Source organism: Triticum urartu, chromosome 1A (genome assembly GCF_056163025.1).
Source record: "Triticum urartu cultivar PI428250 chromosome 1A, HENAU_Tu73, whole genome shotgun sequence".
Taxonomy (NCBI): Eukaryota; Viridiplantae; Streptophyta; class Magnoliopsida; order Poales; family Poaceae; genus Triticum; species Triticum urartu.
This window is the reverse complement of record NC_141873.1, coordinates 565,494,287-565,520,625: the sequence shown is the minus strand read 5'-3', so window position 1 is coordinate 565,520,625 and position 26,339 is coordinate 565,494,287. Positions and strand designations below refer to the sequence as shown.

Here is a 26,339-nt window from a genome sequence, read left to right as displayed (position 1 = left end):
AACCTCCTAATTAATTTGATCCACCATTCGCAAAAATAAGTAAATAGTAATGATTTGATCCACTTTGCTGTTACCTTCCATCAATAGGATCTGCCTGCTTTGTTTTCTTCTTGTACTACAATGCACATCTACCTTGTTTCTTCAGTCCTGGCCACACAAAATAATGTGGCACCAAACTTCGCATAGTACCATAAAACCAGGCCTGCATAACACATACACATCAACTAGTTCATGACGTTGTCGGTTGGTAGGCTGGCCTCTCGATGGGCGAACAATCGATCTCTTCCTACTTGGGTTGCTATAAATGTTAGAAGGGAGAGAGAGGTTTGGTGGAATAGTTGGATGTATTGCTTGAGCCTCGTGGGCATATATATAGGAGTACATGATCTACTTGGAGTACAAGGCAAGCCAGAATATTTCCTAGTTTAACCTATGTTTCCTAATACAATCACGTTACTCAACATCCCCCCGCAGTCACAACGGTAGCGACACAGACGGTGAGACTGGAGAAGAATCCAAATGCAAGCCGACGGACACCCCCCCCCCCCATAGTCGTAACGGTCGACGCATCGCGGAGTCGTGGCTGGACTGGAAACCAACGTGGTTGCTCAAGCAGGCGGTAGCCCTTTGTGCCGTTTGTCGATGTAGCCGAGAGCGTGGGTGGTGGAGCCGTGGTTGAGGTAGCCGTGCGAAGAATGCCGTGGTCGATGTCGAGTCGGGGTGGCCGGTATCAAGGAAGTCGCCATGGAGCCGCGGGCGCAAGGGGGCGCCGAGTTAGCATGGGCGCAGTGGTGTCGAAGTAGTGGTGCGCCGGGAAGAAGATGTTGTTGACGACGCGTCGCGGCGGGTTTGCCAAGCCTGGGGACACATCGTAGACAAAGGCACACACCGGTGTTGCCAGCACCGGGCATGCGTAGACGGACGAAGACGAAGTTGACGAAGCACCGCACCAGGCTTGCCAGGCCCGGGGAAACGTCGTGGACGAAGGCACACATCGGTGTTGCCAGCACCGGGCATGCATAAACGAGGACCTGCACAAGTTGTACGCCATGTCGGAGGAGTCAGAGAGGCCAGCATAGAAGGACTCGGCGACGGTTGCGGCGTCAATCAGCGCGGGGCCGATGTCGCCTGCGGTTGTCGGAGTAGACGAAGTGGTCGGAGTAGATGACGGCGACGCTGGCGACGGGCCGGTGCTGGACGAAGACGAAGGAGGTGGATGGGCGGCGGCGGCTACGTGGGTAGCGGCGGCGGCGGCCTGACGGCGGTGGCGGCGGCTAGGTTAGGAGCGCGGCGGCGGTGCTCGTAGTAGGCGAAGAACCCTGACAGCGTGACGAAGATCGGCGCGGACGGTGGCATTCCCGCGCCAAGGAAGATGGCGCGGCGCATACCAAGCGAAGTCAACGCACGTGGACGACGAAGTGGATCGTGGGCCGCCGCGCTACGGCCCGAAGGGGCGACGCAGCGGCGGCGGGCAGGTCGGGGTGACTGCGGGAAGACCTCGGGGCGGCGGCAGGGACCACGGGCCGCGGCGCGACAGCCCAAAGTGGCGGCGCAGCGGAGGAGCGCGGGTCGGTGCAACCGCGGGGATGGCCTCTGGACGGCGGCGTGGACCAAGTGCCACGCTCGCTACGGCCCGATGGGGCGACGCAGTGGCGGCGCGAGGGTCGATGCTGCCATGGGGACGACCTGGAGCGGACGGCCTCTGGACGGCGGTGGACCGCGGGCCGCAGTACTACGGTCCGAAGGGGCGACGCAGCGGTGACGCGGGTTGGTGCAGCTGGGAGAAGAACCACGGGGCAGCGGCGCTGCAGCCCGATGGGGCGACGCAGCGGCAGCCCATTGCTCGATCGGTAGAGGGGCACGCTGAACTCGGGACGGTCTTCACGGGGCCTGCGGAGGCGCGCGCAATCGACGGGCCAGATTGGTCGCACGACATAGATGAGGCGGATCGCGACGGCGGGCGGGTGATCAATCCGATCGCGCGCGAGGTCGGGGACGCCGCTCGGTGGAGGCGTGGTGGCAGCAGAGTCCGAGATGAAGCCGGCGGCGACGGGCGGCAGGGCGGCTATGATTGGCCGCAGCATGGCGCGAGGTCGCCGAGTCGGGGTGATGCAGGAGTCTCGATCGGAGCAGGGCGGTGACGGCCGGCGTAGATCGACGGACGGTCCGTCGCGCGAACGGCGGCAGTGAAGGACCGCCGCATGACGCGAGGCCGCCGGGTCGGGGCGACCGGCGGGCTGACGCGCGGTCGGTGAAGACGCCGGCCGATCGCGCTGATGTTGGAGTTGAGGCGCACGGGTTCGACGGCGGTGGTGGGCGATGCAAACCGGATCATATAGACTGAAAAACCAAAAAGGAGACGCCGATCAAAGCGATCGGCGAAAGAGACAAAACCCGGATTAAAGGATCGGAAAAAAACTCTCTAGGGCAGCCGGCCAACACGGCCGGCGGACGAACCCTAGATACGGGCGGCGCTGCCTCCGGCTGCGGTCATGGAGGCCGACCGCCCCGAGGGCGGCGCGCGGGTACAGAAGCGGCGACAGCTAGGGTTTAGGATCGACTTGCGACATATATCATGTTAGAAGGGAGAGAGGTTTGATGGAATAGTTGGATGTATTGTTCAAGCCTTGTGGGCATATATATAGAAGTACATGGTTTACTTAGAGTACAAGGCAAACCAAAATATTTCCTAGTCTAATTTATGTTTCATAATACAATCACGTTACTCAACAATGAATACCCAAGCGGACAAGCCATCTTCCTCAGTCAGTCACTTCCAACGATAACCAAGCATGAGTTACCTTCCTAGCCAGCTCCGGTCCCTGGCTAATCACCTGCGTACACGGCTTGACGGGATCTGTGGCCGCCCGGCAATGCCTAAGGTGTTGCCGGCGGTGCTTTGGTCACTTGCTGTGGTGCTTACACTTGGAGCATCAGCTTACATTTGGAGCATCAGCTACTTCAAGCATATTAAAATCTACGAATTCTACGTAAGTCTACTTCACATGTTCATGCGCCATGCATGCATGCATGCATTTTAAATGATGGACTTCCTTCGTTCCTGAAAATGATGTATTCTCTCCGTTTTTAAATATAAATATGTTTAAAAATTTCACTATAAACTACATACGGATGTATATAGAAAGTGATAGTTTAAAAGATAGATTCACTCATTTTGTTTTGTATGTAGTTTTTTATTAAAATATGTAAAAAGATTTATATTTAAGAACAGAGAAAGTATATATGTACATCTTTTCTCACCATGTGTATTTTGATTACCTAAAATCTAAAAAACGGCCGGCCACCAACTAATAGAAACGGGTGGCTGATTCCTGGCCACACGATCGCGCCCAATCGCCCCGCGCGTGCGTCAGGTGCCACCTTGTTGGGACCCTCACCTCCCCGTCCTCCTCTTCCCCACCTCGCCCGACTACATCGGCATCTCTGCTGCCGCGCCCAACCTCACTTCGTCCTGCCGCTGCTCGTTCTCCCCAAATCTCTGTGGAGATGTGGGGCCTGTCCCACGCTCCGCCTCGGCCTACAGCTTCATTGACGTGGCCCCGGTGCTCACAGTCAGACCCATCTCCCACGAGGCCATCTCCAGGCGCGCCTCCCCCGCCGCGGTTGTTCCGTTGCCGCAGCCACTACCTCTCATCAGGCGGCAGCAGCAGCAACAGCTCAGGGAATAACACAGGTAAGGGGAGGAACGGGACGAACAAAGGGAAAACTGGGGTTGGTCAATGACTGGAAAGCAAATTCATATTCTCTTCTCGCTCCTTTTCTTCCTGCAACCACATCCTCTTTCTCACTCCATTTTCTTTCTCTGTAGCAGTACAAATATAGAGCACTACAACAAGAATTCAAGAGCTGGCAGTGCAGGGAGAGAGGGGTCAAGAGCTATGCAAGCTGTAAGAAAACGGCAGCCATGAGAGAGAAAAGGGAGATGAACGGGAGAAGAAGGCTGAGCAAATGACCAAACCAAACACGAGGACGTATCCCATTTGATTGAGAAGGAACCTACAAGATCTAGGTACAAACTAGGCTGTTGGCACACCACCACCACAGAGACGGCCGTGCACCACCACCACCACCTCCCCCCTACACTCCGGCGACATGGAGAAGGTGCAGGTGTTCCCTGCGGTGTCTCCTCTCTCTCCATAGTTGCCATGGATGCCTGGAAAGAATTTAAGAACAGGTACGAGCTAGCCAAGGGATTAACAGAGTCCAGCACCTAACCATCTGACCAGTCTTGTGATGCATCTTTGTGCCTTTCTACGTTCGACAAAGAGAAGTACATCATCGTTGCATACACACTGATGTTTAGTTGGTTTGTAATGTAGTTTAGTTGCACACATATTGATGTTTAGTTGGTTTGTAATGTAGTTTAGTTGCACACATATTGATGTTTAGTTGGCTTGTAATGTAGTCTAGGTGCACACACATTCATGTTTTGATTGGCAGGAAGACTAGTTGCACACACATATACTCAGTTGGCTTGTAATTTAGTCAAGTTGCACACACATTGATCTTTAGTTGGCAGGACACTAGTTGCACACACATATATGCAGTTGACGCGACAATGTAGTCTAGTTGCACACACATTGATATTTATTTGGCAGGACTAGTTACACACATATATGCTCAGTTGGCGCGGCAATGTAGTCTAGTTGCACACACATTGATGTTTAGTTGGCAGGACTATTGGCACACACATATACTCAGTTACCACGGTAATGTAGTCTAGTTGCACACAATTAATGTTTAGTTGGCATGACTATTTTTGGCACACATATGCTCAGTTGGCGCGGTAATATACTCTAGTTGCACACGCATTGATGTTTAATTGGCAGGACCATCCGCACATAAAAATGCTCAGTTGGCGCGGTAATATAGTCTAGTTGCACACATATTGATATTTAGTTGACAGGAAGACTAGTTCGTCAAAACATCCCCATGCGGGATCTACTTTTGAAGAGCACGTCGCAAGGGTTTCAACGATGAAAACGAATCTGAATTTCAACACACGGTTTAGATGATATGTCTTTTACAATTTTGAAAACCGAAAATTAATGCATAAAGGATGAACATGAGAAACATTAATACAGCAGCATGCAGACATTCATGATAAAAGACCACATAGAATGATTAATTAACAGTGTCTTTTTAGCACTTTTGCACTAGTAATTTTTTCTTTTTTAGTATGCGGTAGACTAGACTTTCCTAGGACAGGGGCAGTCGGGACCAGGGCCGGCCGCTCGCTCGCGAGCGCTAACCAGCCTCCGGCCGCCAGCTAGACGAGTCCTTTTGATTACGTACGTGTATGTATGCATGCACGAAATGAACTACATAACAATGGACATGCATACATATACATTTTGCAGGTCAAGGAGAATAACTACGCAAGGATCTGCGAGCAGAAAAGCATGCTCACCGTGAACGGCCAGTTCCCCGGCCCGACGATCACCGCGTGGAAAGGGGAGGTCTTCATTGTCAACGTCTACAACCAGGGCAATAAACCCATCACCATCCACTGGTAATTAATCATATAAATATAATTAAATAGGTGATCCTAACAAATTAGTTTCTCTTAACATGTATATACGTTATATATGTCACATCAACATTTGGAAGCACATGTCACCTCAACATGGAAGCATGCAGGTGAAAATGTTCGTCTCAACATGCCACTATGCATGAAAAAAACTATCTGTTCAACTAAGCTACTTATATTCAGTAAATAGTTTATAACCGTAATATAATCAACTATAATAAATCATTTATTTTAAGTTGCAACTCAATTAATCTGATCCTCACAAATTAGTTTCTCTTAACATGTGTATACGATTATATATGTGCACATCAACATCTGGAAGCACATGTCACCTCAACATAGAAGCATGCAGGTGAAAATGTTCGTCTCAACATGCCACTATGCATGAAAAAAACTATATGTTCAACTAAGCTACTTATATTCAGTAAATAGTTTATAACCATAATATAATCAACTATAATAGATCATTTATTTTAAGTTGCAACTCAATTAATCTAAATATTCATGTTATATACAATCAAATCCTACTGAAATATACGGCAACCAATTTAAGCAGAAACACATGAGGTATCATCTAGTTACATTCATCTACTTCCTCCGACCGGGTTCACATGTCTCCTTTGTATTTTGTTCAAAATTTTGACTATAGATTTAACTAGAAAATTTTAAATTAAATATCACAAAATTTGTATTAATGGATTCGTATTTGAAAGAAGTTTCGAATGATATTATTTTTACTACATAAAATTTATATTTTACAAATTAAATTTATGGCCAAAGTATGACATAAAATACAAGTGTGGCTAGTAAACCCAAACGGAGGGAGTGCATTGCGTTCATCTACACATTGCCATGCATATGTAACCAATGGGTTTGTTCAAATGATTTGCAGGCATGGAGTGGACCAACCACGAAACCCCTGGCACGACGGCCCAGAGTTCATAACGCAGTGTCCCATCAAACTCGGTGCCAACTTCACGTGCACCTCGTCCTATCGGAAGAGGAGGGTGCACTCTGCTGGCATCCGCACACCGAGTTTCATGGTGCTAGTGTCCATGGCGCCATTAACATCCACCCCAAGCACGGCACTGACTACCCCTTCAAGAAGCCGCACAAGGACATACCCATCATCCTTGGTGTGTACACGTTCAATGTTACAGTTTGTTGCAATCGTGTATATATGTTTATGATACACGCAAAATATGTGGTGCACGGGATTCTGATACCTATGCATGCAGGTGAGTGGTGGAAAGCCAACGTGAGTCATATTTTGGAGGAGGCCCTACGTACCGGCAGTGGCATTAATATCTCCGATGCGACAACTATTAATGACCAACCTGGAGACCTATTTCCGTGCTCCGAGGAGAACACTTTCAAAGTGTCCATGAAGAGCGGCAAGACGTACCTGCTACGGATCATCAACGCCGGACTCACCAACGATCTTTTCTTCGGCGTCGCCGAGCACTTCTCACTATTGTCGGCACCGACGGCCGCTACTTAAAGCCATTCACTGTCAAGCACATCATGATTTCACCTGGACAGACAATGGATGCACTTCTCCAGACTGACCGTTCATCGAATGGCAGCTACTACATGGCCTCGCGGACAATTGCATCAAGAACCAACTTGGTGTACAACAACAGCACTGCCACGGCCATCCTGGAATACATGGATGCGCCGCCCATTGCACGATCGGAACCATACTTCCCCAACCTTCCAGCAAGCGACAACATAACTGCAGCCACAGAGTACACATCCCAGCTCCGGTCCCTAGCTTAATATCTGCTTTTATTTTGATTGATTGGGTGTGTGGTTCATGCATTGCCACTTTGACCGCCATACAGTGTGGGAGATGAGCACTGTGTTCATCGTGAAGGAAGGCAACACTCCTGAATCTAAAATGAGGCCTCCTCCTAATGACATGCCTAACTGCCACATGAGCGGTGATGACATTGGGCAGTACAACCGAGAAAATACGTATTACATTTACCGAATGATTTACTTGTTTAATTATTCCGTGTCGTTGCTGTTTTAACCAAGGTGCGCAATAAGCGGGTCAACTGAAGTCATAGTACTTAGTGGTGAATGTCTTTATTTTGCCTGCATATACTTCTTTTTTTGCGGTGTTTATTTTGCTTTCATTCGGCTGAGAGAAAAATGTCTTATATCTATAGTTTGTTTGTCATACGATTATAAATTTAATCAGTGATATGTTTTCCTACTTATTATCGGTGTTATGTGCCTGCATGGAAATGACATATCCGTAACCCAATAACTACAACGGATACACAGGTACGTACATGACAAAACAAATGAGCTGCCGTAGCTCGTGTGCCGTGGACGTGTTCCAAGAAAAGTGGAAAGTCACTGCTGGTGAAGGGGCAGGGGATCACACAGGGCCGTCTCTAGGAATTTGGGGGCTCAGGACAAAATACAAAATGGGGTCCTAAATTTTCTTAATTTTGTATAACTAAAGAAGTATCCAAAGAATATCTACACTGGCCAAATAATACCTCGCTAGGCAAGGAACGCCTCATGCCAAAGCATACATAAATTTGCTCGATTGCACAATGTATGTAGAACTGAAACTCAATGCTTAACAGTGGAACCAAATAGACTAACCATGAAAAAAGATAAAAATAATAATGAGTGACACAAAAGAATACCAAAGCAATTCCTCCCATATGTGTAGACACTCCTGTTGTTGCAGGTCACTAATGAAAATATGTCTTCATCTTATTTTTCTGTAGCATAGAATAAAATTGATATAAATATACATCAATTTGGGTTTCATCTAACAAAGACATCAGTTCAGAAATCAACACATACAGCATGTCAGTTTAACTTCAAGTGCATCTTTTATTGTCGTTTGCTTCTCCCAGTGCAAGAATCAGTAAATTACCCAGTGATTAGTGGCCGAGGCGGACCAGCACCAGATTTGGAGGGGCAGCAAGTCCTGCATTCAGCGGAGGCAAGGCCAGCGCCCAGCGGCCAGTCCCCGCAAAAAAAAAAGCGCCCAGCGGCCAGGCGGAGGTCGGGAATCACTGCATACACTAGTTACAAGCACGGAGCAGCTAGTAGGCAGAGCTAGACTGGGGGAGAGCGGATGCCAGCGGCGATCTGCAACAGACCAATACCCGTGGATTCATTGCAGAAGAGAGGCGGCACGTCTGCGCAGGCGAGGGACTGGGGAGGGTCACGACCCTAGGGCTCAAGTTGTAGCGGGCGCCACAGAGGCAGATTACCTCTCGTTTTTTCTCCAACTTTTTTTTGAGACAAACTCCGAAGCTTTATTTATGACGTCACAATGTTTACATGGACGAAAGAGAGTCTGTCCGGCTGGTCCAACCAAACATGTCGGCCAACCGGAAGGGATAAAGCGTGCCTCGCGAGCTTGTGAGCCTCGATATTCGAGCTCCTAAATTCATGACAAAAATTACAAAAGTGGAAAGATGAACTATGCTCTATTATTTCATGTATAACCGCTCCATACTCCGTTGGGTCCTTCTCTCGGATGTCGTCAACCACCACCTTCGAGTCCGATGCCACTTTTATGTCTGTAACATTCAGATCATCAGCGAGGGCTAGTGCCTCCCTGACCGCCATGCATTCGAGTGTCGCTGGATCGGATAATGCCACCGAAGACCACAACCGATGCCCCCAAAACTGGCTATTGCAATCTCTCGATATCGCCGCAACAGCTCCATGTTTCCTTCCCCTCCCAACTGCAGCATCAACGTTTATTTTTGTCAGCCCCGCCGGTGGAGCGATCCAGCCCGTTGGTCGCTGCACAGGAGCGCCAGGTTGCCTCGCCGTGCCCGGATGAACAGCCTTGAGCTCATTGATATAAGACTGGACAAAAGCATGGACTGAAAAAGGACTCTGGTAAATGTGTTCATGGATCGCCTTGCGTCGAGCAGCCCACAATGCCCAAAGTGTAACCACCAGGGTAGTAAACTCTTCATGCGGTAGAGCATTGTGCAAGGCAAAAAGCCAGCTCTTTGCATCAGTTTCTTCGTTCCTGCTCACCACATCGATGATCTGCTCAGAAGACATGGCCCAAGTGCTTCGGGATACTGTGCAATTAAGCAAAGCATGCCTCCAAGTATCTTCAGCTCCGTAAAGGCAGCACGCAGGTGTATCCGCCATGTTACGATGATGCAGAAGTGCCGCGGTCGGGGTGGTGTTCTTCGCAAATCTCCATAGGAAAATCTTCAGCTTCGAGGGTACTCTAATCCCCCAAAGCTTAATCCAGCCCTCACTATCTCCATGTGAATGAGATGGCCCTCCTTGCTCATACAGCCAGGCTTCTCTGCTTAGTTTCTTCTGCTGAATCATACGGTACGCAGTTCTTATAGTGAAGATACACCTCCTGTCCTCACTCCAAGCCCAAAAGTCCTCAATTTGTCTATTGCAAAGAGGAATTTGTAAGATTGTCTCCGCATCGATTGGAATAAAGGTTGGCCGAACCATCGGTTCATTCCAAGAGCCTGTGGCGTGGTTGATAAGTTCTGAGACTAGGTGAGGTGGATCATGGGCCAGAGATGTTATCGGTCTCTTCATCACCGTGCGGGGTAGCCAGTTATCATGCCATATATCCGTGGTTTCCCCGTTTCCTATCCTCCTCACTAGTCCTTGCACCATTATGTCACGGCCATCTGATACGTCTCCAACGTATCTATAATTTTTGATTGCTCCATGGTATATTATCTACTGTTTTGGACATTATTGGGTTTTATTATCCACTTCTATATTATTTTTGGGACTAACCTATTAACCGGAAGCCCAGCCCAGAATTGCTGTTTTTTGCCTGTTTTAGGGTTTCGAAGAAGAGGAATATCAAACGGAGTCCAAACGGAATGAAACCTTCGGGAACGTGATTTTCTCACCGAATACAACTCAGGAGACTTGGACCCTATGTCAAGCCAGCTAACAGGAGCCCACGAGGTAGGGGGGGCGCGCCAACCCCCCCAGGCGCGCCCTCCACCCTCGCGGGGCCCCTGTTGCTCCACCGATGTACTTCTTCCTCCTATATATATCAACGTACCCCCAAATGATCAGAACATGAGCCAAAACCCTAATTCCACCGCCGTAACTTTCTGTATCCACGAGATCCCATCTTGGGGCATGTTCCGAAGCTCCGCCGGAGGGGGCATCGATCACGGAGGGCTTCTACATCAACACCATAGCCTCTCCGATGAAGTGTGAGTAGTTTACTTCAGACCTACGGGTCCATAGTTAGTAGCTAGATGGCTTCTTCTCTCTTTTTGGATCTCAATAAAATGTTCTCCCCCTCTCTTTTGGAGATCTATTCGATGTAATCTTCTTTTTGCGGTGTGTTTGTTGAGACCGATGAATTGTGGGTTTATGATCAAGTCTATCTATGAATAATATTTGAATCTTCTATGAATTCTTTTATGTATGATTGGTTATCTTTGCAAGTCTCTTCAAATTATCAGTTTGGTTTGGCCTACTAGATTGATCTTTCTTGCAATGGGAGAAGTGCTTAGCTTTGGGTTCAATCTTGCGGTGTCCTTTCCCGGTGACAGTAAGGGCAGCAAGGCACGTATTGTATTGTTGCCATCGAGGATAACAAGATGGGGTTTTCTTCATATTGCATGAGTCTATCCCTCTGCATCATGTCATCTTGCTTAAGGCGTTACTCTGTTTTTAACTTAATACTCTAGATGCATGCTGGATAGCGGTCGATGAGTGGAGTAATAGTAGTAGATGCAGGCAGGAGTTGGTCTACTTGTCTCGGACGTGATGCCTATATACATGATCATACCTAGATATTCTCATAACTATGCTCAATTATGTCAATTGCTCAACAGTAATTTGTTCACCCACCGTAGAATACTTATGCTCTCGAGAGAAGCCACTAGTGAAACCTATGGCTCCCGGGTCTATCTTTATCATATCAATCTCCTACTACTTAGTTATTTACTTTGCTATTTACTTTGCTTTTATTTTACTTTGCATCTTTATCATAAAAATACCAAAAATATTATCTTATGATATCTATCAGATCTCACTCTCGTAAGTGGCCCTATAGGGATTGACAACCCCTATTTGCGTTGGTTGCGAGGATTTATTTGTTTTGTGCAGGTACGAGGGACTCACGCGTAGCCTCCTACTGGATTGATACCTTGGTTCTCAAGAACCGAGGGAAATACTTACGCTACTTTGCTGCATCATCCCTTCCTCTTCGGGGAAAACCAACGCAGTGCTAAAAGAGGTAGCAAGAAGGATTTCTGGCGCCGTTGCCGGGGAGGTCTCCGCAAAAGTCAACATACCAAGTACCCATCACATACCCTTATCTCCCGCATTACATTATTTGCCATTTGCCTCTCGTTTTGCTCTCCCCCCAATTCGCCCTTGCTGTTTTATTCGCCCTCTCTCTCTATCCTCCCTCTTTTTCTCTATTTGCCCCTTTTTGTCCGCTTGCTTTTTGTTTGCTTGTGTGTTAGTTTGCTTGCTTGCCATTATGGCTAGTCCCTTATCTTCTCCGTTGTCTCTCGAGAATGAAATTCTAAATTTTAAGCAAAGGGAGGGTGAAAATCTAAAAGATGCTTGGTATAGAATTTGCAATGCTCAATATAAATCTGCTAGGAAGCAATCTACTACCATTCTCCTTCGCAATTTTTATGTAGGCATTACTCCTTGGCACCGTTGTGTTTTTGATACTATTACCGGAGGGAATTTTTTGGGTAGCCATACTTTTGATTCTTATAATGCTATGTTAGATTTATTTGCCCCCCCCTCTTTTGGTTAATGGAACTATATTAACTTTGGAGCATGTAATGCAAAGGCTTGAAATTATTGAAAATAAGGTTGCTACCGTAGAGTTAATTGAAAATTTGGATAAAAAGATCCACAGCCGAATCTCTCAATATGGATCTAAAGTAGGAGTTACTTTGAAAGATATTAAAGAAAAGGAACCCATAGTTAATGAGAAAATAAATCACGATTCGGTTAGGATCGATAAACTTGAGAATATTATTACCAATTTGGGAACCGCTTTTTCTTCCGTAAAGAATACTCCAAGTTCCTCCACTAAAGTTGCCAAGCTTATGTATGTTCCTAAAAATAAGGGTGAATCATCTAGTAAGGAAAATGCGGATCTTAAATCTATAAGTGTTCATCCCAATCTTTTTGCTATCATTAAGGAACCATTTGTTACAAATGAATTTTTCGATCCTGTGCCTAAAAGATTGATAATTAATAAAAAGAAAGAAACTCCTAAAGATGGTAGATGCCTCATTGAAGAATTTCCTACCAAAGATGGCAATACCTAGATCTATTCTTGCTTGTTATGCCTAGCTAGGGGCGTTAAACGATAGCGCTTGTTGGGAGGCAACCCAATTTTATTTTTATTCCTTGCTTTTTTTTTGCTCTGCTTAGTAATAAATAAATTATTTAGCCTCTGTTTTGGTTGTGTTTTTGTGTTTAATTAGTGTTTGTGCCAACTAGAACCATTGGGAAGACTTGGGGAAAGTCTTGTTGAACTTGCTGTAAAAAACAGAAACTTTAGCGCTCACGAGAACTGCTGCCATTTTTATTTGGAAAGTGATATTTAGTTAATTCTTTTGGCAGATGATTAATATATAAATTCCTCACGTCCAGAAATTTATTTTAGAATTTTTGGGGTTCCAGATCTTGCTCTAGCTACAGATTACTACAGACTGTTCTGTTTTTGACAGATTCTGTTTTGCGTGTGTTGTTTGCTTATTTTGATGAATCTATGGCTAGTAAAATAGTTTATAAACCATAGAGAAGTTGGAATACAGTAGGTATAACACCAATATAAATAAATAATGAGTTTATTACAGTACCTTGAAGTGGTCTTTTGTTTTCTTTCGCTAACGGAGTTCACGAGTTTTCTACTTTAAGTTTTGTGTTGTGAAGTTTTCAAGTTTTGGGTAAAGATTTGATGGATTATGGAACAAGGAGTGGCAAGAGCCTAAGCTTGGGGATGCCCATGGCACCCCCAAGATAATCTAAGGACGCCTAAAAGCCAAAGCTTGGGGATGCCCCGGAAGGCATCCCCTCTTTCGTCTACTTCTATCGGTAACTTTACTTGGAGCTATATTTTTATTTACCACATGATATGTGTTTTACTTGGAGCGTCTTGTATGATTTGAGTCTTTGCTTGTCAGTTTACCACAATCATCCTTGCTGTACACACCTTTTGAGAGAGCCATACATGATTTGGAATTTGTTAGAATACTCTATGTGCTTCGCTTATATCTTTTGAGTTATATAATTTTGCTCTAGTGCTTCACTTATATCTTTTAGAGCACGGTGGTGGATTTGTTTTATAGAAACTATTGACCTCTCATGCTTCACTTAGATTATTTTGAGAGTCTTAATAGCATGGTAATTTGCTTAAAATCTTAATATGCTTGGTATGCAAGATTAATAATAAAACTTTCTTATGAGTGTGTTGAATACTAAGAGAAGTTTGATGCTTGATGATTGTTTTGAGACATGGAGGTAATAATATCAAAGTCGTGCTAGTTGAGTAGTTGTAAAATTGAGAAATACTTGTGTTGAAGTTTGCAAGTTCCGTAGCATGCACGTATGGTAAACGTTATGTAACAAATTTGAAACATGAGGTGTTATTTGATTGTCTTCCTTATGAGTGGCGGTCGGGGAAGAGCGATGGTCTTTTCCTACCAATCTATCCCCCTAGGAGCATGCGCGTAGTACCGAGGTTTTTGATGACTTGTAGATTTTTGCAATAAGTATGTGAGTTCTTTATGACTAATGTTGAGTCCATGGATTATACGCACTCTCACCCTTCCATCCTTGGTAGCCTCTTCGGTACCGTGCATTGCCCTTTCTCACATTGAGAGTTGGCGCAAACTTCGCCGGTGCATCCAAACCCCGTGATATGATACGCTCTTTCACACATAAACTGTTGGGGATCGTAGCAGAAATTTAAAATTTTCTACGCATCACCAAGATCAATCTATGAAGTAATCTAGCAACGAGGGGAAGGAGAGTGCATCTACATACCCTTGTAGATCGCTAAGCGGAAGCGTTGCAAGAACGCGGATGAAGGAGTCGTACTCGTAGCGATTCAGATCGCGGTTGATTCCGATCTAAGCGCCGAACAACGGCGCCTCCGCGTTCAACACACGTGCAGCCCGGTGACGTCTCCTACGCCTTGATCCAGCAAGGGGAGAAGGAGAGATTGGGGAAGACTCTGTCCAGCAGTAGCACGACGGCGTGGTGGTGGTGGAGGAGCGCAGAACTCCAGCAGGGCTTCGCCAAGCACTACGAGAGACGAGGAGGGAGAGAGGTAGGGCTGCGCCAAGAGGGAGATGATCTCGCGTATCTTGCAGCCCCCAATACCTCAAGTATATATAGGGGAAGGGGAGGGGCTGCGCCCCCATCTAGGGTTCCCTCCCTAGGGGTGGTGGCAGCCCCAAAACCCATCTAGGGTTGCGGCCAAGGGGGAAGAGAGGGGGGCGCACCTAGGGTGGGCCTTAAGGCCCATCTGGACCTAGGGTTTGCCCCCTCCCACTCTCCCTTGCGCCTTGGGCCTTGGTGGGAGGAGCCCCAGCCCACCTAGGGGCTGGTCCCTTCCCACTATTGGCCCATGTAGGCCTCCGGGGCTGGTGGCCCCACCTGGTGGACCCCCGGACCCCTCCGGTGGTCCCGGTACACTACCGGTGATGCCCGGAACACTTCCGGTGGCCAAAACCATACTTCCTATATATCAATCTTTATCTCCGGACCATTCCGAAACTCCTCGTGACATCCGGGATCTCATCCGGGACCCCGAACAACATTCGGTAACCGCGTACATACTTTCCCTATAACCCTAGCGTCATCGAACCTTAAGTGTGTAGACCCTACGGGTTCGGGAGTCATGCATACATGACCGAGACAACTCTCCGGTCAATAACCAACAGCGGGATCTGGATACCCATGTTGGCTCCCACATTCTCCACGATGATCTCATCGGATGAACCACGATGTCAAGGACTTAATCAATCCCGTATACAATTCCCTTTGTCTAGCGGTATTGTACTTGCCCGAGATTCGATCGTCGGTATCCCTATACCTTGTTCAATCTCGTTACCGGCAAGTCTCTTTACTCGTTCCATAACACATCATCCCGTGATCAACTCCTTGATCACATTGTGCACATTATGATGATGTCCTACCGAGTGGGCCCAGAGATACCTCTCCGTTTACACGGAGTGACAAATCCCAGTCTCGATTCGTGCCAACCCAACAGACACTTTCGGAGATACCTGTAGTGAACCTTTATAGCCACCCAGTTACATTGTGACGTTTGGTACACCCAAAGCATTCCTACGTTATCCGGGAGTTGCACAATCTCATGGTCTAAGGAAATGATACTTGACATTAGAAAAGCTTTAGCATACGAACTACACGATCTTTGTGCTAGGCTTAGGATTGGGTCTTGTCCATCACATCATTCTCCTAATGATGTGATCCCGTTATCAACGACATCCAATGTCCATGGTCAGGAAATCGTAACCATCTATTGATCAACGAGCTAGTCAACTAGAGGCTTACTAGGGACATGGTGTTGTCTATGTATCCACACATGTATCTGAGTTTCCTATCAATACAATTCTAGCATGGATAATAAACGATTATAATGAACAAGGAAATATAATAATAACCAATTTATTATTGCCTCTAGGGCATATTTCCAACATAAACCTCCTTATATCTTCCTCAAAATAGCCACCATACCTACCTACTATGGCATTTCCATAGCCATTCCGAGATATATTGCCATGCAACTTTCTATCATTCCGTTGATCATGCACATTCATCATTGTCATATTGCTTAGCATGATCATGTAGTTGACATAGTATTTGTGGCAAAGCCACCGTTCATAATTCTTTCATACATGTCACTCATTGCATATCCCGGTACACCGTCGGAGGCATTCATATAGAGTCATCTTTGTTCTAGTATCGACTTGTAATCATTGAGTTGTAAATAAATAGAAGTGTGATGATCATCATTTTCTAGAGCATTGTCCCAAGTGAGGAATATAAAAAAAGGGGAGGAAAGGCCATAAAAAAAGAAAATGCCCAAAAAAGAGAGAAAAAGAGAGAAGGGACAATGTTACTATCCTTTGCCACACTTGTGCTTCAAAGTAGCACCATGATCTTCATAGTAGAGAGTCTCTCATGTTATCACTTTCATATAGTAGTGGGAATTTTTCATTATAGAACTTGGCTTGTATATTCCAACAATGGGCCTCCTCAAGTGCCCTAGGTCTTCGTGAGCAAGCAAGTTGGATGCACACCCACTAGTTTCTTTTGTTGAGATTTCATACATTTATAGCTCTAGTGCATCCGTTGCATGGCAATCCCTACTCCTTGCATGAACATCAATCGGTGGGCATCTCCATAGCCCATTGATTAGCCTCGTTGATGTGAGACTTTCTTCTTTTTTATCTTCTCCACATAACCCCCTCATTATATTCTATTCCACCTATAGTGCTATGTCCATGGCTCGCGCTCATATATTGCGTGAAAGTTTATAGGTTTGAGATTACTAAAGTATGAAACAATTGCTTGGCTTGTCATCGGGGTTGTGCATGATGATAGCATTCTTGTGTGACGAAAATGAAACATGACTAAACCATATGATTTTGTAGGGATGAACTTGTTGGAAATATGCCCTAGAGGCAATAATAAATTAGTTATTATTATATATTTCATTGTTCATGATAATCGTTTATTATCCAAGCTAGCTTGACGTAAGCTTGACACCTATCCGGATAGCTCTGAGTAGAGATATCGGATACGTATAATGGAGCAACAATTTGAAATAGCTCCAAGTGGAACATGGCAGCAGCATCTACGATATAAAGTTTTGCAAAATACATAGGGATCTGAATATGGCAAGACCCGTTGACTACAACCTCTCTCACAAGCATAACATGATCAAACCCAGAACTCTTGAGTGTTAATCACATAGTGATGTGAACTAGATCATTGAGTCTAGTAGACTCTTGGATGTTGGTCACATGGCGATGTGACCTGTGAGTGTTAATCACATGGCGATGTGAACTAGATTATTGACTCTAGTGCAAGTGGGAGACTATTGGAAATATGCCCTAGAGGCAATAATAAATTAGTTATTATTATATATCTCATTGTTCATGATAATCGTTTATTATCCATGCTAGAATTGTATTGATAGGAAACTCAGATACATGTGTGGATACATAGACAACACCATGTCCCTAGTAAGCCTCTAGTTGACTAGCTCGTTGATCAATAGATGGTTACGGTTTCCTGACCATGGACATTGGATGTCATTGATAACGTGATCACATCATTAGGAGAATGATGTGATGGACAAGACCCAATCCTAAGCCTAGCACAAGATCGTGTAGTTCGTTTGCTAAAGCTTTTCTAATATCAAGTATCATTTCCTTAGACCATGAGATTGTGAAACTCCCGGATACCGTAGGAGTGCTTTGGGTGTGCCAAACGCCACAACGTAACTGGGTGGCTATAAAGGTGCACTACAGGTATCTCCGAAAGTGTTTGTTGGGTGGGCACGAATCGAGACTAGGATTTGTCACTCCGTGTAAACGGAGAGGTATCTCTGGGCCCACTCGATAGGACATCATCATAATGTGCACAATGTGATCAAGGAGTTGATCATGGGATGATGTGTTACGGAACGAGTAAAGAGACTTGCTGGTAACGAGATTGAACAAGGTATCGGGATACCGACGATCGAATCTCGGGCAAGTATCGTACCGATAGACAAAGGGAATTGTATACGGGATTGATTGAATCCTTGACATTGTGGTTCATCTGGTGAGATCATCGTGGAACATGTGGGAGCCAACATGGGTATCCATATCCCGCTATTGGTTATGGACCGGAGAGTTGTCTCGGCCATGTCTGCATGACTCCCGAACCCGTAGGGTCTACACACTTAAGGTTCGATGACGCTAGGGTTATAGGGAAAGTATGTACGCGGTTACCGAATGTTGTTCGGAGTCCCAGATGAGATCCCGGACGTCACGAGGAGTTCCGGAATGGTCCGGAGGTAAAGATTTATATATGGGAAGTCCCATTTTGGTCACCGGAAAGGTTTCGGGTGCTATCGGTAACGTACCGGGACCACTGGGAGGGTCCCGCGCGCGGGGGGGGGGGGGTCCATCAGGTGGGTCCACCAGCCCCGGAGGCCTACATGGGCCAATAGTGGGAAGGGACCAGCCCCTAGGTGGGCTGGTGCGCCTCCCACCACGGCCCAAGGTGCCTCCAAGAGGGGAAGGGGGCAAACCCTAGGGCAGATGGGCCCTAAGGCCCACCCCAGGTGCGCCTCCCCCTCTCCCCCTTGTGGCCGCCACCCTAGATGGGATCTAGGGCTGCCGCACCCCTTGGGGTGGGAACCCTAGAGGGGGCGTAACCCCTTCCCCTCCCCCTATATATACTTGAGGTATGGGGGCTGCCCAACATACGATTTGATCTCTCCCTCCTCGTCTCTCGTAGTGCTTGGCGAAGCCCTGCTGGAGTCCCACGCTCCTCCACCACCACCATGCCGTCGTGCTGCTGCTGGACAGAGTCTTCCCCAACCTCTCCTTCTCTCCTTGCTGGATCAAGGCGTAGGAGACGTCACCGGGCTACACGTGTGTTGAACGCAGAGGCGCCGTTGTTCGGCGCTTAGATCGGAATCAACCGCGATCTGAATCGCTACGAGTACGACTCCTTCATCCGCATTCTTGTAACGCTTCCGCTTAGCGATCTACAAGGGTATGTAGATGCACTCTCCTTCCCTCGTTGCTACTCCATAGATTGATCTTGGTGATGCGTAGAAAATTTTAAATTTCTGCTACGATTGTAACATCCCAAATTTCAATTTGGAATGTTATACATTAGATCATCAATGCATATCATATTTCTTTTGCATTCTGGTTGATCCTAGAAATTCTACGCAACTCAATGACCCACGGAGAGAGTTGGGGATTTCGTTATTTTCATATTTGAGTTTTCTCAAATTTTGAGAATAGGATCATTTGATTTTATTTATTTTATCATCAGTTATTTCTATTACAAAACTATGAGAGAGGGAATAAAATTACTTTCCCAAAATAAAGAAATATTGAGGATTTAATAATACAATCAAATAGGATTTTATTCCGGAGTTTTTTGGTGTTTTATTTGAATTTAGGAAAAATGTGCGTTTTTCAAAATTGCATTTAGGTCCCAAATAAATGTTCACCTTGTGAGGCTTGATTTTCGAAGCCCGTGAAAATTTATTTCAGAATTTTTGGAGTCTGTTTAGTATTTCTTTTTCTTTTTCTTCCAAGCGGAATATTTAAAAAAAGGCGCCGCGCGCCGACTGGGCCAAGGCCCAGCCGACGGCCCACCCCGCCGCCTGCCGTCTCCCTCCAGGAGACCGGAGCCGCCGCCGCCCGAGTCCGGCTCGGAGCCGCCCCGCCGTGCCCCCTTCCCCAAGGCAGCACACCCCCCTTCCTTAAATACCGGACCCCCCCCCCCCCCCGCCGCCCGCCGCCTCCCGTCGCCGCGCCGCACCCCGTCGCACCCCCGCTGACCTGCCGGAGCACCGCCCCGCCCGCCGGAGTGCCACGCCGGAGGTATAGCCGCCGCCGTTCGCCGTTTGTTTTTTTAAAAAACCGCCTCGGTTTATTTTTTTCGAAACCCTAGATCGGTTTATTTTTTTAGTTTATTTATTAGTGAACGTTCACAGATCCGTTCGTTTTAGCGAACGTGTTCACCGGTTAGTTTCTGTTAATGAACGTCCGTTCAATTAACTGTTCGTCAGTTTTTTTTTCTCGGATTAAATCCGCGATTTTTCTGATCGCGATTCCTGATCCGATTTTTGTTTTAGTTTCACTTTTCGCTCCTTTATCGGAATCAGGCGATTCAAGCGCCTAGAGTTTCGTCTCGAAACCCTCTATCCGTTTAACCAACTTAAACAAGATTTTGCTACTATAAAATATGCCCTAGATCCAGATTACTGGAACGAAGTTGTTTTCTTTCGCCGTTTGACTTTCGTTGCTTTGTTTGATTTGATTCTTTTGCCAACCGGAGTTCTTAAGTTGAACCTTCTGGTTAGATCTCTTATTTGAGTTTTACCTGTGCATTAGATGAGTACTTATTGTATGCTCGTTTGTTTGTTTGCGATAGAGTATCCGGAGTGCGCCGCCTGTTACTTCGAATCTCTAGGTTTCGCGGATCATCAGCAAGGCAAGTAACACTTTGATCATACCTTCTCTACTACCCAGTTTTATTGCATTAGATCAATCCTCACACATTGCATGATTAGGACCTAATTAAATTGTTGGAAGGGAAGTAGTTGAGGTAGTACCTATTACCTGTTTATTTTCAAACCTTTGGGAGTTACTTCTACGTTTGCTTATTATGCCATGCTATGCTAGTAGACGTGGATTGGGTGAGTGAAATCCATGACAGATGTGAGATTGTTAATTAATGGTTTATCTAAGGTGGCAACTTAAACACACATCTGGGTGGATTGAGGCACCTGGGTATTCCAGGACTTGCATGTTTTTCTTTTGGATCGCCACCCAGGCTCAAAGGGATCATAAGACTATTCATACTAGAAACTTCCGTGTGCAGCCACAAGCTATTATGGGCTCTAGCATAGTTGACTAAGTTGTGCGAACTCTTACAGTGGTAGACTAGCAGATGTAGGGGATGTAGGTGGTACGGTGTACCCGATCGTAAGGTGCTAGCGCTTCTGAAAGACTATGTCTGGATCATCCGTCTTCTCAAACACCCTGTAGTGCGAGAAACCAAACGGAGGCGATCGAGTCTTGTGGGGAAAAGTGCGCAAACCTCTGTAGAGTGTAACAAACTAATCATGATTAGTCGTGTCCCCGGTTATGGACATCTTGAGTATCTAGTACCTGGAATATCATGTGAATCTCAACATGTTACTCTAAATTAATATTGTGGGGTTTTAATGATGATGCTTAATTGGGATTGAGAATGCTGTCAACCATTCTCAATGTTTAACAACTACCATGATAGTTAAATAAATTTTATTCCTTTGAAGTAGGGAAAAATTGGCTTTACGCAAAAACTGTAACCATAGAGCTTTCCACCAGCCAAATATGCATGTAGTATAGCTGTTTCATTCCGTTACTCTCTATGTGTTACATTGCCAGCATATTCCATGTGCTGACCCGTTTTCGGGCTGCAACGTTAATGTTGCAGACTTTTCAGACGACGATTAAGGAGTTTTAGGTTGTGGTTCTATACTCAGTAATGCCGTTGGAGTTGATGGACTCACTTATCTTCCAAGCCTTCCACTGTTATCGTTATTAGATGGCCATAAGCCATAGTTATTGTAATAAGTTCTCTTTTGAGACACTCGATGTAATAAGTGTGTGATTGCTACTCTGTTATAAATCCTCCGAGTACTGTGTGGTGTCAGCATTACTGATCCAGGGATGACACCGGAACACAGAGGTCAGTCTGTTTGAGGTCTAGTCGCTACAATGATCCCCAACAGTGGCATCATGAGCTAGGTCTATGCGTAGTTTCTATGCACGAGTAGAACACGAAGCAGTTGTGGGCGTCGATATTGTCAATTTACTTGCCGTTACTAGTCTTATCTTGATTCGGCGGCATCGTGGGATGAAGCGGCCCGGACCGACCTTACACGTACTCTTACGTGAGACTGGTTCCACCGACTGACATGCACTAGTTGCATAAGGTGGCTAGCGGGTGTCTGTCTCTCCCACTTTAGTCGGATCGGATTTGATGTAAAGGGTCCTTATGAAGGGTAAATAGAAATTGGCATTTCACGTTGTGGTTTTGGCGTAGGTAAGAAACGTTCTTGCTAGAAACCTATAGCAGCCACGTAAAAACTTGCAACAACAATTAGAGGACGTCTAACTTGTTTTTGCAGCATATGCCTTGTGATGTGATATGGCCAAAAGGATGTGATGAATGATATATGTGATGTATGAGATTGATCATGTTCTTGTAATAGGAATCACGACTTGCATGTCGATGAGTATGACAATCGGCAGGAGCCATAGGAGTTGTCTTAATTTATTTATGACCTGTGTGTCAACATAAACGTCATGTAATTACTTCACTTTATTGCTAAAGCGTTAGCCATAGTAGTAGAAGTAATAGATGACGAGACAACTTCAAGAAGACACAATGATGGAGATCATGATGATGGAGATCATGGTGTCATGCCGGTGACAACGATGATCATGGAGCCCCGAAGATGGAGATCAAAAGGAGCAAAATGATATTGGCCATATCATGTCACTATTTGATTGCATGTGATGTTTATCATGTTTTACATCTTATTTGCTTAGAACGACGGTAGCTTAAATAAGATGATCCCTCACTAAAATTTCAAGAGAAGTGCTCCCCCTAACTGTACACCGTTGCGAAGGTTCGTTGTTTCGAAGCACCACGTGATGATCGGGTGTGGTAGATTCTAACGTTCGAATACAACGGGTGTTGACGAGCCTAGCATGTACAGACATGGCCTCGGGACACATGCGAAACACTTAGGTTGACTTGACGAGCCTAGCATGTACAGACATGGCCTCGGAACACAGAAGACCGAAAGGTCAAACATGAGTCATATAGAAGATACGATCAACATGAGATGTTCACCATCGATGACTAGTCCGTCTCACGTGATGATCCGACACGGCCTAGTCGATTCGGATCATGTTTCACTTAGATGACTAGAGGGATGTCTATCTGAGTGGGAGTTCATTAAATAATTTGATTAGATCAACTCAATTATCATGAACATAGTCTAAATTGTCTTTGAAAATATGTTGTAGATAAATAGCTCACGTTGTAGCTCCCTGTTTCAATACGTTCCTAGAGAAAGATTAAGTTCAAAGATATTGTAAGCAATGATGCGGACTAGGTCCGTAGTCCGAGGAGTGTCCTCACTGCTACACAGAAGGCTTACGTCTTTGATGCACCGCTCGATGTGCAAACCCCTACAACGTCGTCTGTGGATGTTGTGAACACCTGACAGACACATCCTGATGACTACTTGATAGTTTAGTGCACCATACTTTACGGCTTAGAATCGGGATTCCAATGACGTTTTGAATGCCATAAGACATATGAGATGTTCCAAGAGCTGAAATTGGGATTTCAGGCTCATGCCCGTGTTGAGAGGTATGAGACCTCTGAAAAGTTCTTTTGCCAACAAGATGGAGGAGAATAGCTCAGCTAGTGAGCATGTGCTCAGAATGTCTGGGTGCTACAATCACTTAAATCAAGTGGGAGTTAAACTTTGAGATAAGATAGTGATTGATAGAGTTCTCTAGCCACTATCACTAAGCTACTAGATCTTCGTGATGAACTATGACATGCAAGGGATGGAGATGATCCCGGAGCTGTCCGCGGTGCTTAAGACCGCAAAAGGTAGAAATCAAAAAGGAGCATCAAGTGTTGATGGTTTAACAAGACCACTGGTTTCAAGAAGGGCAAGGGCTAGAAGGGAAACTTCATGGATGGCAAACCAGTTGCCGCTCCAGTGAAGGAACCCAAGGTTGAACCCAAACCCGAGACTAAGTGCTTCTATTGTAAGGGGAACGGTCACTGGTAGCGGAATTACCCCAAATGCATGGTAGATAAGAAGGCTGGCAACTTCAACAAAGTATACACGTGTTATTAATGTGTACCTTACTAGTACTCATGGTAGCACCTGGGTATTGGATACCAGTTCAGTTGCTATTATTGGTGACTTGAAGCAAAAGCTACAGACTAAACGAAGACTGGCTGAGGGCGAGGTGACGATGTGTGTTGGAAGTGTTTCCAAAGTTGATGAGATCACCATCGCACGCTCCATCTACCTTCGGGGTTAGTTTTGAACCTAGATAAATGTTATCAGGTGTCTACGTTGAGCATGAATATGATTAGATCATGTTCATTGCAATACGGTTATTCATTTAAGATAGAGAATAATGGTTATTCTGTTTACATGAATAATACCTTTCATGGTCATGCACCCTATGTGAATGGTTCATTGAATCTTGGTCGTGGTAATACACATGTTCACGCCAAAAGATGTAGAGTTAATAATGATAGTACCACTTTCTTTTAGCACTGCCGCTTAGGTCATATTGGCGTAAGATGCATGAAGAAGCTCCATGTCGATGGATGTTTGGAGTCACTTGATTTTGAATCGCTTGACACATGCGAGCCATGCCTCATGGGCAGGATGACTAAGACCCCGTTTTCAGGTAAAATAAAACGGGCAAGTGACTTGTTGGAAATCATACATGCTGATGCGTGTGATCCAATGAGAATTGAAGCGTGCGGTGGATATCGCTATTTTCTCATCTTCATTGACAATTTGAGTAGATATAGGTATATTTACTTAATGAAGCACAAGTCTAAAATGTTTGAAAAGTTCAAGCGATTTCAGAGTGAAGTTAAGAATCATCATAACAAGAAGATCAAATTCCTACGATCTGATCAATGAGAATTTCTAAGCTATGAGTTTGGCAATCACTTAAGACATTGTGGAATTGTTTCATAGTTGAAGCCATCTGGAACACCACAGGGTAATGGTGTGTCCGGACGTCGTAATCGAACCTTATGAGATATGGTGCGATCTATGATGTCTCTTACCGATCTACCGTTTTCATTTTGAGGATATGCGTTAGAGACACTGCATTCACTTTAGATAGGACACCATCTAAGTCTGTTGAGACGACGTCGTATGAACATTGGTTTGGCAAGAAACCAAAGTTGTCGTTTCTTAATGTTTGGGGTTGCGATGCTTAAGGCTTCAGCTGGAGAAGCTCGAACCCAAAAGCGGACAAACACATCTTCATAGGATACCCAAAGGTGACACTTGGGTATACCTTCTATCTCAGATCCGAGGGCAAATTGTTTGTCGCTAAGAACGGGTCCTTTCTCGAGAAGGAGTTTCTCTCGAAAAAATTGAGTGGGAGGAAGATAGAACTTGATGAGGTTGTCGAACCTTTACTTCAACTAGAGAGTTATGCAACACAGAAAGATGTTTTCTGTGGCGCCTACGTCTGTTGAATAGGAAGTTAATGATAGTGATCATGAAGCTTCGGATCAAGTTGCTATGGAACCTCGTAGCTCGACAAGGATATGTACTACTCCTGAGTGGTACGATAATCCTGTCTTAGATATCATGTTGTTAGACAACAATGAACCTACGAGCTATGGAGAAGCGATGGTGGGCCCGTATTCCGACAAATGGTTAGAAGCCATGAAATCCGAGATAGGATCCATGTATCAGAACAAAGTATAGACTTTGGTGGACTTGCCCGATGATCGGCAAGCCATTGAGATAAATGGATCTTTAAGAAGAAGACGGACATGGGCGGTAATGTTACCGTCTATGAAGCTCGACTTGTGGGAAAGAGTCTTTTCACAAGTTCAAAGGAGTTGACTACGATGAGAATTTCTCACCCGTAGCGATGCTTAAGTCCGTCGGAATCATGTTAGCATTAGTTGTATTTTTCGATTATGAAATCTGACAGATTGATGTCAAAAAACAAGTTTTCTTACCAGTTTTCGTAAGAAAGAGTTGTATGTGATACAATCAAAGTTTTGTCGATCCTAAGGATGCTAAAAGGTATGCTGGCTCCAGCGATCCTTCTATGGACTAGAGCAAGCATCTCGGAATCAGAATATATGCTTTGATGGAGTGATCAAAGCTTTTAGGATTATACAATGTTTGCTAGAAACTTGTATTTACAAGAAAGTGAGTGGGAGCACTACAACATTTCTGATAAGTATA

The 26,339-nt window shown here is 45.5% G+C and overlaps 1 pseudogene; it reads left to right on the top strand.

Annotated features, from left to right (window-relative positions):
* Positions 1 to 4,113: 4,113 nt before the first annotated feature.
* On the top strand, positions 4,114 to 7,330 carry LOC147992805 (putative laccase-9; annotated as a pseudogene).
* The last annotated feature ends 19,009 nt before the right edge of the window (positions 7,331 to 26,339 follow it).